Source organism: Ammodytes marinus (genome assembly GCF_949987685.1).
Source record: "Ammodytes marinus genome assembly, chromosome: 15".
Lineage (NCBI taxonomy): Eukaryota > Metazoa > Chordata > Actinopteri > Uranoscopiformes > Ammodytidae > Ammodytes > Ammodytes marinus.
The window spans coordinates 24933954-24951872 of record NC_137219.1 but is presented as its reverse complement, the minus strand read 5'-3'; positions in this window follow the sequence as shown (position 1 = coordinate 24951872).

The window sequence follows — 17919 nt, the reverse complement described above, 5'->3', positions numbered from 1 at the left end:
CTCTTCCCTCTGGCCCTGGCTGGCTCTCTCCTGCACGGATCATGGTCCTAATAAGAACCGGACTGACATGGCTCTAACCAATGGACGCATATAAATCAAGACGGCTGGACAAACCAAGAGCAGTTCTGTCAGAATCCCAAACTCATTCTGGACTTGCCTTTGTTTTTATGTTGGTGAATTTGTTCATTTTTTTTTGTCCTGTTCTTTGTAAGAAGCCTGTCTGTTTTTTGGACTATGAAAATTCTCCTTCTGGGAAAGTCACTCGTTTGAGGTGGTTGTCGTCATGTTAGGGTTGGGAGACCATATATTTGTGGTATAGATTTAACTCTTATGCATGCTGTGCACTTTTAAATCCACTGATACTTGCTGCAGGCCTTCACTGCCCTAAATGTGATTTGTAAATAAGTTTATAAATTAAGATGTATTTAAATGTTTTTTGTAATTCTAATAAGGGCTTTGATTAAATGAAAATATGGCCCTCAATGTTTTGTTTTTTTCCCTCCAAGTCTAAAGCTTGTTCCATTTTTACTGTCAACTTTAAATTCTACAACAGTTAAAACTGACTTTTCTATCAAAGAAGCTAATCTTTTCTACTAGTAGGCTACCTAGCCTACAGGTCTAATTGTCCATTTCTGCAAATGTGCCAAACATGCAGAGGAATTATTATGTTTCTCAACTTTATAAACTTTGGATTCAATCCACCCAGACCTGAACAATACACTGTGTGCACGATTATTAGGCAAGTGAGGATTTTGCCCATATCATAATTTGTATGCATATTTCCCAACTTCAAGCTGTATAGGCTTTAAGCATACCAGGTGATGTGTAATGAGTTAAGGAGATCAACACTCTATATCAAGGTGTGCATAATTATTAGGCAGTTTCTCTTTCTCAGGCAAAATGGGCCAAAAAAGAGATTTAACAGACTCTGAAAAGTCAAAAATTGTAAAGTCTTTCAGAGGGATGCAGCACTCTTGAAATTGCTAAGATATTGGGGCGTGACCACAGAACCATCAAATGTTTTGCTGCAAATAGCCAACAAGGTCACAAGAAACATATTGAGAAAAAAAGACGCAAATTAACTGTCAAAGATTTGAGAAGAATCAAACGTGAAGCTACCAGGAACCCATTATCCTCCAGTTCAGCCATATTCCAGAACTGCAACCTGATTTTATATTTATTTCGTCCATGGATGTCTTCCAACAAAACTCATTTCAACATTCTCACATGTACAATCCATAAAACCATGACGAAAAGGAGGCAGGGTGAAGAATATCTTATATTTCCTGCCCCCTCAAAACAAAACAAACAAAACACTACATGTCAACTCATGTCAGTGCATGACGATAATAAATGAAACAAAATAGAAACCAAAACATCAATCTGAAACTGATTCCAAAACAAAGCAAACCATGATCACAACCATCAATATAGAAATCATCAATTTCTATAAGTGCTCATACAAATTCATTGTTTTCTCTTTAAATCGTTTTTTAAACTGAAATATATTTGTACATTGCTGTAGTTCACGTTGCAGAGAATTCCATACTTTCACTCCTACCACTGAAGTACACATTTGTTTTGCTGTTGTCCTTGCAACTTGATGCTTAAAGTGTCCTTTTCTTCTTCCTTCATTTTCTATAAGGATAAACAGATTTTGAAGATTTGCTGGCAGTACTTTATTTTTTGCTTTAAACATAACAATAAGTGTCTGTAATTCGACCAATTCTTTAAATTTCAAAAGTTTAGAGTGAAAAAATAAGATATTTGTGTGCTCTCTATAACCAGTTTTAAATATAATTCTTATTATTCTCTTTTGTAGCAGATAGAGTGACTTTGTGTTGCTTTGGTATGTGTTTCCCCACACCTCCACACAGTAGCTGATGTAGTGCAACACTAGCGCACAATACAGGGTTCTCAATGCCTTATAATCTAACACATATTTTACTTTATTTAATACAAAAGTACTCTTAGATATTTTTTCTGTATGTGTGAGATATGTGGTTTCCACGTCAACCCTTCATCTAGGAGCACACCCCAAAACATAATTTCCTTAACTACATTTGTTTCTATTACCGAAAAGCATGAACTTCGTTTTCTTTCAATTTAAAGATAGTCTATTAATATCAAACCATTCCTTCAGTTTGACCATTTCTTGTTCCATACTTTTTACTAATTCATTTAAATCATTTCCAGAGAGGTAAAAGTTTGTATCATCTGCGAATAGAACAACATTCAGTAACTTAGATACATCACAGATGTCGTTAATGTAAAGTATTAATGATATCGGTCCTAAAACTGAACCTTGCGGTATCCCACATACAATTTGCACATTATTGGATTTGTTATCGTAATACTGAACATACTGTTGTCTTTTGTTCAAATAACTACTTAACCAATCCAATACTATTCCTCTCATATGATTGTAGTTTTGATAGCAAAATTGAATGATCTATTGTATCGAATGCTTTCTTTAAGTCGATAAATACACCTATTGTATGCTTCTTATTGTCAGTTGCATTTACTACGTCCTCAACTATATTCATGACTGCAGAAGCAGTAGATCTCCCAGAACGGAATCCATACTGGCTCTCGTTCAACAGCTGCTTCTTTTCAATAAAATCATCAAATTCTAGAACAAAAATCTTTTCAAGGATTTTAGAAAATTGTATATAATTTGTAAACATATGCTTATCACCATCTTTGTAAAGTGGGACCACCTTTGCTACCTTCATCCTATTAGGGAAAACCCGTGTTTGAAAAGAAAGATTAAATATGTAACTTAAAGGTTTAACAATGCAATCAATGGTTTTTTTCACAATGAACATATCTAACCCGTCCGTATCTGTAGATGTCTTGTTTTTTAATTTATTTACAATGGATAGAATTTTGTTTTCATTAATGTCTCCAAGAAACATTGATTGGAGTAGGGGAGAACGGGGTAATTTGTCACGCGGGTTGGTTGTCACAATCGTTATATCTCGGAACCAGAAGGCGCTGTCTGTGAAATTTTGGTATGTAAATATCCAGAATTGGGATCAGAGGTCACCTACATAGTCTTCCTTGGAGTTAGACTGCTGAATTTGAGGTGAGAAGACTGTTTGTGTTTTTCATGTCAAATTGAAAATATTTAGCTCCTCAGTATTTTTCTTCTAGGCTTTTACACAATGGGTTTATAACAAAACACTTGTTACCCATACAAAGTGTGAAGGGTAAACTATAGTTTAGATTGTGGTTAGCAAGCTAATTAGTTGTCAGATGGTTGTTGGCCTTGATGTTAGCAAGAAATTCAAGTTGGGGTTGGTCGTCAAATTTTTTGGGGGGTTGGTTGTCACATGTTATCTCAAGGCTGCAGCTAGAAAAGGAACCCAATAACGAAATAAATTGTCAAGCTGTATCCTCACTGACACCCCAGAGAAGGAAAGAATAGAGCAGGAAAAGGCAGCTAGCATGCAAAAGAAAAAAGGGCAATAAAATCAAAACGACCCAGTGCATCCCAAACTAGACCAGCTGCCAAGGCTACATTAAGTTATGTAGGCCTATCTGTCAACTTGACAATGCAATTAAACTTTCTAATTTAGTTCTACTTGCTTGCCTTCTTTTTAAGATTATTCCCATTAAGATAACATTGTGACAAACAACCCCATAGTGTTTGACAACCGACCCCTTGATGGGGTTGGTTGTCACAATGTGTAAGGGTGTCTTTGATGATTAATTTCTTCTTTATTACAATAAGATATAAAAAGTGAGGGGTACACATTTCAAGCCAACACCTTAAGCTTCAATTTAATGTAGGAATGACTATTGAAAGATGTTTAGGTGATAAGCAATTCTCACTAGAGTAAAAAGTGTGCCTACTTACCCCGTTCTCCCCTACTCTACTCCCCCTTGTCCCTCCATCCTGTGGCCGTGCGTTATGTTTATCAATATTTTCTGCTAGCTTGGGCCCCACATTCACAAAAAAGGAATTCAATTAATTTACTACTTCGTTTAAGTTCTCAATTTTCTTATTATTCTCGTTTATGAAATGGTGTAGACCTACTTTTCCCTATCAGCCTATTCAAAATATTCCATGTTCCTTTTATATCAGTTTTGTTTTTTTCTAAAAGGCTACCAAAATAATCTTTTTTCGCTTGTCTCATTATTGTTGTTAATTTATTTTTATACAACTTGTATTTCATTTCTGCTTCTTTTGACCTACATTTTATAAAATCTCTATAAAGGTTATTCTTCTTTTTGCATGCATTCTGTAGTCCCCTTGTGATCCAAGGGTTTTTGCCAAAGCGGTCCTTATACTTACACTGCACATTATGGACAATGCCTTTCATATAAGGTGAGATATTAATCTAGAAAAGCCTCATATGCAGCGCTTACTTCCCCGACATAAACCTCTTTCCAATCTTGCTCACTCAAGTCATTTCTAAATTCACAAATTGCTTCATCGGTCCTTCTTCTGACATATTTAGTCCTACAGCCTACTTCTTTCTCAGTGGTTATTTGACAATCCAAAACAGAAAAGACAGGTAAATGGTCACTGATGTCATTGATCAACAAGCCACTCTTGGTTTTACTCTCTAAAATATTTGTAAAGATATGGTCGATCAATGTCGAACATGTTGACGTTATCCGAGTTGGCTTGGTGATCAATGGGTACAACCCTCTACTGTATAGCATCTCCAAATAGTCACTAGCTGGTACTTGTCTATGCAGACTCAACAAATCAATGTTTATGTCCCCACACAAAATATACATTTTCTTTTCGTTAAGCTGACACAACACTTTTTCTAGATGTTCATTAAATGTTTCTATTTTTGACCCAGGTGTAAATACATGTAACAACAACATTCCTCTTATTTTCCATATCAATCTCCACTGTAACACATTCAAATAAATCATTAATGGCTGTTGTCATACATTCTACAATTCTGCGTTTCAAATCAGTGGTCACAAATAAGGCAACACCGCCTCCCCTCTTATCTCTTCTACTGCAATGATGCAGTTCATAACCTTCCATACAGAAATCTACACTTACACCTCGATCTTCATCAACCCATGTTTCTGACAGCGCTATTACTGAAAATGTATGTTTAAAAGACCTTATGTATTCCTGGATCTTGGCTAAATTTGCATACAAGCTCCTACAATTAAAATGTATGACTGAAAAATTGTTATCCAGGTTAACTGTGTCATTAAAGTTTTCTTCTGTATAGTAATCACACATGGAATCAATTGAGTTGAAACAGTTGTTTTCTGGATCAATATTGCATTCAAAATCATAACTTGTAGTCTGTGTATTCAGATCTTAACAGTGTATGGCCCCCTGTAGGCACGGGCAAATCCGTCTCAGTCATCATTTTCTATTATCAGTTAGATAACATGCCCATGTTTTTAAAGTGAAATGCATGAATCTGGTGCACTGAGAGGGAAATTAAGAGGCTAAATCTGAATAATTTTGTATGAAAAAAAAAATGGAGACACTGTCAGATGAATTAGAAGCTATTGGAGAAGGACACATGGATTTTCCATAATAATATTAATTTTAAATTAAATATTATGCAGGGTCCTCTGGGATGGGCTTGGTGCTCTTTTTCTTTCATGGGACAAAAATCTGTCTGTAATATAATGAGTGCATTTAAATTATTTAAAAATGAAAAGGGCCATCTTAGATTATATTTTTAAAATGTGCCAATCAATCAGTTTTGACACCACTAGTGGGTTAACTAAGAAATGCAAAAAAAAAAAAAAAAATTGTTATTTTTTTTTAAGGGCCGTATTACATTATATTTTTAAAATCGGCCGTGGGCCAACTGCGGCCCGCGGGCCGTAGTTTGGACACCCCTGGCTTAGAGACATGGCCAAAGTAAGGAAGGCTGAAACCCGACCACCACTGAACAAAACACTTATGTAAAAGAAGGCAGAGCTTTTATTTTCATTTACAATATTTTCAACATTGTATAGTTTAACTAATGAACACTCTGGTTTCTTCAGGCTTTAGCAGTAGGCTATCACATATTGCCGGGTCCGTCTGTGACGTTCATGTTCCCTGTGGTGTTGGTCATCATGGTGGAGTTGGTCATCATGTCGTTCATGGTGGAGTTGGTCTTCATGTCGTTCATGGTGGAGTTGGTCTTCATGTCGTTCATGGTGGAGTTGGTCTTCATGTCGTTCATGGTGGAGTTGGTCTTCATGTCGTTCATGGTGGAGTTGGTCTTCATGTCGTTCATGGTGGAGTTGGTCTTCATGTCGTTCATGGTGGAGTTGGTCTTCATGTCGTTCATGGTGGAGTTGGTCTTCATGTCGTTCATGGTGGAGTTGGTCTTCATGTCGTTCATGGTGGAGTTGGTCTTCATGTCGTTCATGGTGGAGTTGGTCTTCATGTCGTTCATGGTGGAGTTGGTCTTCATGTCGTTCATGGTGGAGTTGGTCTTCATGTCGTTCATGGTGGAGTTGGTCATCATGTCGTTCATGGTGGAGTTGGTCATCATGTCGTTCATGGTGGAGTTGGTCATCATGGTGGTGTTGGTCATCATGTCGTTCATGGTGGTGTTGGTCATCATGGTGGTGTTGGTCATCATGTCGTTCATGGTGGAGTTGGTCATCATGGTGGAGTTGGTCATCATGTCGTTCATGGTGGTGTTGGTCATCATGGTGGAGTTGGTCATCATGTCGTTCATGGTGGAGTTGGTCATCATGTCGTTCATGTTCCCGGTGGAGTTGGTCATTGTGCCGGGGGAGTCTGTGCTGTTCTGGGCCTGGACCACCTGCAACACACAAAACCATGTCAAATAGGCTCAGGCTAAACAGAGTACGTACATAAAACAGTAGGCCTACATATACGCCTAGGCTGCATAACCATTTATAAAGCCTCTTCTGCACCGAAATGCCTTTTCATTGTTGCTCCAGGCAGGGGTGTAGCAACAAATCTGGGCCTTGTATATACAAGAAGTCCTGATGGGTGCCCAGCTTAAATTAAAAATCCCATGGGCACCCCCGTCTAACTTAAACCCCCAGTCCAGCTGCCCTGCATTTTTATTTTTGGCTGTGAAAGTAGCCAGGTGCATATATACGCTTACAGTTTTAGCTTTCTGTTGCTGAGCACAGCAGAGGCATGGAGGCTAGGGGCCGTATTCACAAAACATTTTATCTTAGCGCTAAGAGTACTCCTAAGGAGCACTAAAAGTTCTTAGTAAGGAGTAATTTCTTAAAACCTATTCACAAAGCTGATAAGACCAACTTTTACTAAGGAATGGGAGGGACTCCTTAGCTAAGACTAGAGGGCAGTGTTGACCCTGTTGCTATGGATGATGTCATGTTCATACCTTCTATGCCCACAGAGATTGGCTGAGAGGGAATGAGAGCTAAGAGTGAATTTATGATGGAAACACTGGGAGATATCCATATCGTGTCGCTGTATTAAAGTAAAGAGTTTTTATATACAATTAATGACAAGTGACATTGATTTAACATGAAACCAAGATACTGCAGGGTTTCCCACAGATTTGTTCACAATTAGCCTACAAAAGCGCCACATAGGTCTATTCATTTTAAATTTTACAATGATTTGAGTCGGAAAAATATCCTCATCGAACAGCTGCACGCCATGCACTCACTGTATTTCTCTCAACGGCGGACTATGCAGCAATAGTAAGACAGCGACAAACCAGGAAATTCACAATTTAGCTCACTAGCATTAAATCTCTCCAAAACACCATCAAATGGTTGTCTGTGATTTACTCTTAGTGACTTAGGAGTCCTCGAGGACTCCTAGCTTTTTATAGATTTAGGAGCTAGTTTTAGCGCTAAAATGCTTTGTGAATTACACTTATCTTAAAAAGTTAGGAGTCCTAAAATTAGGAGTGAAACGCCCCTTATTTTTGAGAGTTACTCCTAAATCAGCACGTTAGGACCTACTCTTAGCCTTAAAATGTTTTGTGAATACAGCCCCAGGTATTTACTCAAGCACCGCTTCAAAGACACATGAAACATCCCTTTTGATGCTCCTTTTCCATCCCTGACATATCCAATAGGTTACTTTAATCACCACCAAAGCCCCATTTCCTTACTATTTATTTATTATGGAAAACTTGTTAGCATTTTGTAATAGGCTACATAATACAACAATTAAACTGTCATTTTAAGGGCTTGAATATAGAATGTATTGATGTAGTCTGGTGATTTAATAGCGGTTTTGTGCATGTACATTTTTGACATGGAGGTGTCCAGAGGGTAGCCTAGTCCATTTGAGGAAGGCACAAGGGTTACATTTAATTTGAAGTAAAAAGTATCAAATGTTATATTCCTAATTTAGACACTTTACAAAAACGTGAGGCCAGTAAACACAGGTTAAACCATGTCAAACAAGCTTTAAAAAACAATATATCACCCAATTTCCCATGACCTAATAAAAGAGCCCCGTCTTGGTGGCATTGCTTTCAGATAGTTTGAGAGTTTAGAAAAGGCTCTAAATGAAGAATTTACTCAACAGCTTTCACTGTTTGTCTTTAAAAAAAATAAAATGTTTTAAGTTAATTAGGCCTAACCTAAACTTCGCCTAAACTGACAAATCGTATGATGTGCGTTCTCAAGATTCCCTAACAACAATCAAAGCAACTGAACGTGTAATCTATTTCTAAGTTAAATTCTACTTGGAATCAATATATGCCTACTTTAAAATGTTACCCACTCAAGCAGACTCTGACAAATGAGCAAACCTAGAAGGCTGCGTCCGGGGTATTTTGTTCACTGTTTGTTTTTTCTATATTTCCCAGCGCTTAAATGGGGAAAACGATTTATCTGTTTAAAGATAGAGATACAAACTAAGTGATAAAGCCAACTAACCTGTGAGGAGAGGAGATGGAGAGCCAGCAGGAGAGCGATGCACATCTTATTCATGTTGGCGTGTGGTGGTACGGGCTGGACTCGTTGCTCCAGTGAATGACTGAGAGAATGAGTGAGACGGGAGATGCAGCCGAGGCTTTTATACCCCAGGTGACATCATCAGCCGCTCAATACCACCTGCTGCTGCAGCCCTGTAGCGATTCGGGTGGGGCTGTCGGAGATAGGCTATGTTGACAGTGAGATTTGTGAAAGTAATTTTAAAGTAAATGTTAGTAATTAATCATTGCTAAATAATATTTGTATCATTTCCACTAGCCTGAGGACTTAGTTAATGACGTGCACTAGCCTATACCACCAATATTGTTCATGTAAATAACATTTTTAACGTGAGTGTTATTTCAAAATAACGCAATGTAGGACTATGAGTTCAAGAACAATTCCTCATAACTAATTAAGGGCCCACTCACACTAGGGCCATTTGCCTGTTCCGTGCTGCAGGAATATTCAGCACGATTCCCCCCCTCCCCACTCCCTCCCCTGGCCCGTGGTCACACTGCTCGTGGATTGCACCTTGCCTACGTCACCGTGAGCAGCGTAGGCTATAGCCTACGACTGTTTATTAATATTTTCATTCGGCCAAATTGGCATCATATATTCCACTTCCACATTAGAGCAACGAAAATCCTTAAGCTATTGTTTTTTTTAAATGTAGCCTTGACGTAATAGGTCGCGGTGGACAGTCTCATATTTGTGAAGCACGCTGTTTATTATTACGGCCCGTCATCAGACCATACGGTCTACCGGATGGTTTTATACACATCGATCGCTCTATCAAGTAATCCAAGTCATAACTTTTTGTATGGGCAGAGATCGTTATTTTAAGTGTCTTTATAAAGTAGCTACTGTTTCCTTATCACTGGGCCGCGGAGTCCCGCTGTGTGTTGTGTTGGGCTCGTCTCAACCGCCATGCGTAAGGCATTATGACAGCTGACGGGAGGAAAAAGAAAAAAATCATCCGACGAAGTAAACACGAAAACCTTTTTTCTTTGCTTTCTGCGCTCACCTATTTAGCTCTCTCCCTTTTATTAGCCCACACCTAGGCCTACACACACACACACTAATTCTCACACATGTTATGTAGCTACAAGTCCAAGTGGTGGGCAATTCTGGTGCCGACTTGTAAGGCAGCGGACGTTAACGGACTATGCATCCTTAATAAATTCACGTCAGGAACGCCGCCTGTGCGCTTGCTTGTGCGCGTCATCTCATTAGCATCTGTATCGCATCTGTATCGGTTATCCAAAATTTCCCAAAACTGAGATCAGGGCTGTCTTTTTTGGGGAAGTGTAGGCCTTATGGGGAATTGAGTTTGCGATGCCTGCTTTTAACCATACTGAATATAAAAGTTGTTAGGCCTACGTGTGCTTATACATAGGCTAAATATTGAATGTTTTCAAGCCTATTTGTAGGCCTCACGTTTGTAAGTGTCTGAAGATTACTTTTTTTTACTGAAATGCCCATAGGCTATTGGAGGCCTTTTTACACGGCCTACATCCTTGGCCCGGTGCGAGTGTGCCTAAAGTAAGCCCTGGCTTCTCTTATGTGACTTTTTCCTAGTAACTTGAAGAGCGCATTGTGTTCACCTGCAGTCTACTAATTAGTAACTGAGAGCAGCCGGTTCATCTCCCCGAATTATACTGATTGCAGCTGCGCTCTTGCACGCGGACTAGTCTACTCTGCTCATTAATAAAACGCAATTTTACTCTATGGCGAATCAGTTGAGGCTTCAGGATAAGCAGAACAATGTAAACAGATATATGGCAACCTTTCCATGGCTATATAGCAGCACTGAATGGACCTTCACGACATGGTTTTGACTATTTATTTGCTTTACATTTCCTTGTAGGCTAGTTTAAACAATATCCTTAGAAACCTTTTTAAGTAGCCTACGCCATGTTAGTAGTTTTTCGTTTGTGTTCACCTTTTCAGTTTGTCTGTATTGACTAAAAAGAAAATCCAAAAATAAAGTAGGCTATTTAAAAAAATAATAATAATTGACTTGGTTGTGTGTTGCAGGTGGTCCAGGCCCAGAACAACACAGACTCCCCTATGAACGGAACAATGACGATGACCAACACCACCATGATGACCAACACCACAGGGAACATGAACGTCACAGACGGACCCGGCAACGGCTGCGCGCGCACCGACGCCTTGACGCTGCTCTTCCCTCTGGCCCTAGCTGGCTCTCTCCTGCACGGATCATGGTCCTAATAAGAACCGGACTGACATGGCTCTAACCAATGGACGCATATAAATCAAGACGGCTGGACAAACCAAGAGCAGTTCTGTCAGAATCCCAAACTCATTCTGGACTTGCCTTTGTTTTTATGTTGGTGAATTTGTTCATTTTTTTTTGTCCTGTTCTTTGTAAGAAGCCTGTCTGTTTTTTGGACTATGAAAATTCTCCTTCTGGGAAAGTCACTCGTTTGAGGTGGTTGTCGTCATGTTAGGGTTGGGAGACCATATATTTGTGGTATAGATTTAACTCTTATGCATGCTGTGCACTTTTAAATCCACTGATACTTGCTGCAGGCCTTCACTGCCCTAAATGTGATTTGTAAATAAGTTTATAAATTAAGATGTATTTAAATGTTTTTTGTAATTCTAATAAGGGTTTTGATTAAATGAAAATATGGCCCTCAATGTTTTGTTTTTTTCCCTCCAAGTCTAAAGCTTGTTCCATTTTTACTGTCAACTTTAAATTCTACAACAGTTAAAACTGACTTTTCTATCAAAGAAGCTAATCTTTTCTACTAGTAGGCTACCTAGCCTACAGGTCTAATTGTCCATTTCTGCAAATGTGCCAAACATGCAGAGGAATTATTATGTTTCTCAACTTTATAAACTTTGGATTCAATCCACCCAGACCTGAACAATACACTGTGTGCACAATTATTAGGCAAGTGAGGATTTTGCCCATATCATAATTTGTATGCATATTTCCCAACTTCAAGCTGTATTGGCTTTAAGCATACCAGGTGATGTGTAATGAGTTAAGGAGATCAACACTCTATATCAAGGTGTGCATAATTATTAGGCAGTTTCTCTTTCTCAGGCAAAATGGGCCAAAAAAGAGATTTAACAGACTCTGAAAAGTCAAAAATTGTAAAGTCTTTCAGAGGGATGCAGCACTCTTGAAATTGCTAAGATATTGGGGCGTGACCACAGAACCATCAAATGTTTTGCTGCAAATAGCCAACAAGGTCACAAGAAACATATTGAGAAAAAAAGACGCAAATTAACTGTCAAAGATTTGAGAAGAATCAAACGTGAAGCTACCAGGAACCCATTATCCTCCAGTTCTGCCATATTCCAGAACTGCAACCTGATTTTATATTTATTTCGTCCATGGATGTCTTCCGACAAAACTCATTTCAACATTCTCACATGTACAATCCATAAAACCATGACGAAAAGGAGGCAGGGTGAAGAATATCTTATATTTCCTGCCCCCTCAAAACAAAACAAACAAAACACTACATGTCAACTCATGTCAGTGCATGACGATAATAAATGAAACAAAATAGAAACCAAAACATCAATCTGAAACTGATTCCAAAACAAAGCAAACCATGATCACAACCATCAATATAGAAATCATCAATTTCTATAAGTGCTCATACAAATTCATTGTTTTCTCTTTAAATCGTTTTTTAAACTGAAATATATTTGTACATTGCTGTAGTTCACGTTGCAGAGAATTCCATACTTTCAGTCCTACCACTGAAGTACACATTTGTTTTGCTGTTGTCCTCGCAACTTGATGCTTAAAGTGTCCTTTTCTTCTTCCTTCATTTTCTATAAGGATAAACAGATTTTGAAGATTTGCTGGCAGTACTTTATTTTTTGCTTTAAACATAACAATAAGTGTCTGTAATTCGACCAATTCTTTAAATTTCAAAAGTTTAGAGTGAAAAAATAAGATATTTGTGTGCTCTCTATAACCAGTTTTAAATATAATTCTTATTATTCTCTTTTGTAGCAGATAGAGTGACTTTGTGTTGCTTTGGTATGTGTTTCCCCACACCTCCACACAGTAGCTGATGTAGGGCAACACTAGCGCACAATACAGGGTTCTCAATGCCTTATAATCTAACACATATTTTACTTTATTTAATACAAAAGTACTCTTAGATATTTTTTCTGTATGTGTGAGATATGTGGTTTCCACGTCAACCCTTCATCTAGGAGCACACCCAAAAACCTCATTTCCTTAACTCTTTCAATGATTGTTCCTGCTAGTACAGTACTTTCATCTTTTTTTCTATTACCGAAAAGCATGAACTTTGTTTTCTTTCAATTTAAAGATAGTCTATTAATATCAAACCATTCCTTCAGTTTGACCATTTCTTGTTCCATACTTTTTACTAATTTATTTAAATCATTTCCAGAGAGGTAAAAGTTTGTATCATCTGCGAATAGAACAAAATTCAGTAACTTAGATACATCACAGATGTCGTTAATGTAAAGTATAAATGATATCGGTCCTAAAACTGAACCTTGCGGTATCCCACATATAATTTGCATATTATTGGATTTGTTATCGTAATACTGAACATACTGTTGTCTTTTGTTCAAATAACTACTTAACCAATCCAATACTATTCCTCTCATATTGTAGTTTTGATAGCAAAATTCAATGATCTATTGTATCGAATGCTTTCTTTAAGTCGATAAATACACCTATTGTATGCTTCTTATTGTCAGTTGCATTTACTACGTCCTCAACTATATTCATGACTGCAGAAGCAGTAGATCTCCCAGAACGGAATCCACACTGGCTCTCGTTCAACAGCTGCTTCTTTTCAATAAAATCATCTAATTTTTGAACAAAAATCTTTTCAAGGATTTTAGAAAATTGAGATAATAACGAAACTGGTCTATAATTTGTAAACATATGCTTATCACCATCTTTGTAAAGTGGGACCACCTTTGCTACCTTCATCCTATTAGGGAAAACCCCTGTTTGAAAAGAAAGATTAAATATGTAACTTAAAGGTTTAACAATGCAATCAATGGTTTTTTTCACAATGAACATATCTAACCCGTCCGTATCTGTAGATGTCTTGTTTTTTAATTTATTTACAATGGATAGAATTTTGTTTTCATTAATGTCTCCAAGAAACATTGATTGGAGTACTCTACTCCCCCTTGTCCCTCCATCCTGTGGCCGTGCATTATGTTTATCAATATTTTCTGCTAACTTGGGCCCCACATTCACAAAAAAGGAATTCAATTAATTTACTACTTCGTTTAAGTTCTCAATTTTCTTATTATTCTCGTTTATGAAATGGTGTAGACCTACTTTTCCCTATCAGCCTATTCAAAATATTCCATGTTCCTTTTATATCAGTTTTGTTTTTTTCTAAAAGGCTACCAAAATAATCTTTTTTCGCTTGTCTCATTATTGTTGTTAATTTATTTTTATACAACTTGTACTTCATTTCTGCTTCTTTTGACCTACATTTTATAAAATCTCTATAAAGTTTATTCTTCTTTTTGCATGCATTCTGTAGTCCCCTTGTGATCCAAGGGTTTTTGCCAAAGCGATCCTTATACTTACACTGCACATTATGGACAATGCCTTTCATATGGTGAGATATTTATCTAGAAAAGCCTCATATGCAGCGCTTACTTCCCCGACATAAACCTCTTTCCAATCTTGCTCACTCAAGTCATTTCTAAATTCACAAATTGCTTCATCGGTCCTTCTTCTGACATATTTAGTCCTACAGCCTACTTCTTTCTCAGTGGCTATTTGACAATCCAAAACAGAAAAGACAGGTAAATGGTCACTGATGTCATTGATCAACAAGCCACTCTTGGTTTTACTCTCTAAAATATTTGTAAAGATATGGTCGATCAATGTCGAACATGTTGACGTTATCCGAGTTGGCTTGGTGATCAATGGGTACAACCCTCTACTGTATAGCATCTCCAAATAGTCACTAGCTGGTACTTGTCTATGCAGACTCAACAAATCAATGTTTATGTCCCCACACAAAATATACATTTTCTTTTCGTTAAGCTGACACAACACTTTTTCTAGATGTTCATTAAATGTTTCTATTTTTGACCCAGGTGTAAATACATGTAACAACATTCCTCTTATTTTCCATATCAATCTCCACTGTAACACATTCAAATAAATCATTAATGGCTGTTGTCATACATTCTACAATTCTGCGTTTCAAATCAGTGGTCACAAATAATGCAACACCGCCTCTCCTCTTATCTCTTCTACTGCAATGATGCAGTTCATAACCTTCCATACAGAAATCTACACTTACACCTCGATCTTCATCAACCCATGTTTCTGACAGCGCTATTACTGAAAATGTATGTTTAAAAGACCTTATGTATTCCTGGATCTTGGCTAAATTTGCATACAAGCTCCTACAATTAAAATGTATGACTGAAAAATTGTTATCCAGGTTAACTGTGTCATTAAAGTTTTCTTCTGTATAGTAATCACACATGGAATCAATTGAGTTGAAACAGTTGTTTTCTGGATCAATATTGCATTCAAAATCATAACTTGTAGTCTGTGTATTCAGATCTTAACAGTGTATGGCCCCCTGTAGGCACGGGCAAATCCGTCTCAGTCATCATTTTCTATTATCAGTTAGATAACATGCCCATGTTTTTAAAGTGAAATGCATGAATCTGGTGCACTGAGAGGGAAATTAAGAGGCTAAATCTGAAGAATTTTGTATGAAAAAAAAAATGGAGACACTGTCAGATGAATTAGAAGCTATTGGAGAAGGACACATGGATTTTCCATAATAATATTAATTTTAAATTAAATATTATGCAGGGTCCTCTGGGATGGGCTTGGTGCTCTTTTTCTTTCATGGGACAAAAATCTGTCTGTAATATAATGAGTGCATTTAAATTATTTAAAAATGAAAAGGGCCATCTTAGATTATATTTTTAAAATGTGCCAATCAATCAGTTTTGACACCACTAGTGGGTTAACTAAGAAATGCAAAAAAAAAAAAAAAAAAAAAAAAAAAAAAATTGTTATTTTTTTTTAAGGGCCGTATTACATTATATTTTTAAAATCGGCCGTGGGCCAACTGCGGCCCGCGGGCCGTAGTTTGGACACCCCTGGCTTAGAGACATGGCCAAAGTAAGGAAGGCTGAAACCCGACCACCACTGAACAAAACACTTATGTAAAAGAAGGCAGAGCTTTTATTTTCATTTACAATATTTTCAACATTGTATAGTTTAACTAATGAACACTCTGGTTTCTTCAGGCTTTAGCAGTAGGCTATCACATATTGCCGGGTCCGTCTGTGACGTTCATGTTCCCTGTGGTGTTGGTCATCATGGTGGAGTTGGTCATCATGTCGTTCATGGTGGAGTTGGTCATCATGGTGGAGTTGGTCATCATGTCGTTCATGGTGGAGTTGGTCATCATGTCGTTCATGGTGGAGTTGGTCTTCATGTCGTTCATGGTGGAGTTGGTCTTCATGTCGTTCATGGTGGAGTTGGTCATCATGGTGGAGTTGGTCTTCATGTCGTTCATGGTGGAGTTGGTCTTCATGTCGTTCATGGTGGAGTTGGTCTTCATGTCGTTCATGGTGGAGTTGGTCATCATGTCGTTCATGGTGGAGTTGGTCTTCATGTCGTTCATGGTGGAGTTGGTCATCATGTCGTTCATGGTGGAGTTGGTCATCATGTCGTTCATGGTGGAGTTGGTCATCATGTCGTTCATGGTGGAGTTGGTCATCATGTCGTTCATGGTGGAGTTGGTCTTCATGGTGGAGTTGGTCATCATGTCGTTCATGGTGGAGTTGGTCATCATGTCGTTCATGGTGGAGTTGGTCTTCATGGTGGTGTTGGTCATCATGTCGTTCATGGTGGTGTTGGTCATCATGGTGGTGTTGGTCATCATGTCGTTCATGTTCCCGGTGGAGTTGGTCATTGTGCCGGGGGAGTCTGTGCTGTTCTGGGCCTGGACCACCTGCAACACACAAAACCATGTCAAATAGGCTCAGGCTAAACAGAGTACGTACATAAACAGTAGGCCTACATATACGCCTAGGCTGCATAACCATTTATAAAGCCTCTTCTGCACCGAAATGCCTTTTCATTGTTGCTCCAGGCAGGGGTGTAGCAACAAATCTGGGCCTTGTATATACAAGAAGTCCTGATGGGTGCCCAGCTTAAATTAAAAATCCCATGGGCACCCCCGTCTAACTTAAACCCCCAGTCCAGCGGCCCTGCATTTTTATTTTTGGCTGTGAAAGTAGCCAGGTGCATATATACGCTTACAGTTTTAGCTTTCTGTTGCTGAGCACAGCAGAGGCATGGAGGCTAGGGGCCGTATTCACAAAACATTTTATCTTAGCGCTAAGAGTACTCCTAAGGAGCACTAAAAGTTCTTAGTAAGGAGTAATTTCTTAAAACCTATTCACAAAGCTGATAAGACCAACTTTTACTAAGGAATGGGAGGGACTCCTTAGCTAAGACTAGAGGGCAGTGTTGACCCTGTTGCTATGGATGATGTCATGTTCATACCTTCTATGCCCACAGTGATTGGCTGAGAGGGAATGAGAGCTAAGAGTGAATTTATGATGGAAACACTGGGAGATATCCATATCGTGTCGCTGTATTAAAGTAAAGAGTTTTTATATACAATTAATGACAAGTGACATCGATTTAACATGAAACCAAGATACTGCAGGGTTTCCCACACATTTGTTCACAATTAGCCTACAAAAGCGCCACATAGGTCTATTCATTTTAAATTTTACAATGATTTGAGTCGGAAAAATATCCTCATTGAACAGCTGCACGCCATACACTCACTGAATTTCTCTCAACGGCGGACTATGCAGCAATAGTAAGACAGCGACAAACCAGGAAATTCACAATTTAGCTCACTAGCATTAAATCTCTCCAAAACACCATCAAATGGTTGTCTGTGATTTACTCTTAGTGACTTAGGAGTCCTCGAGGACTCCTAGCTTTTTATAGATTTAGGAGCTAGTTTTAGCGCTAAAATGCTT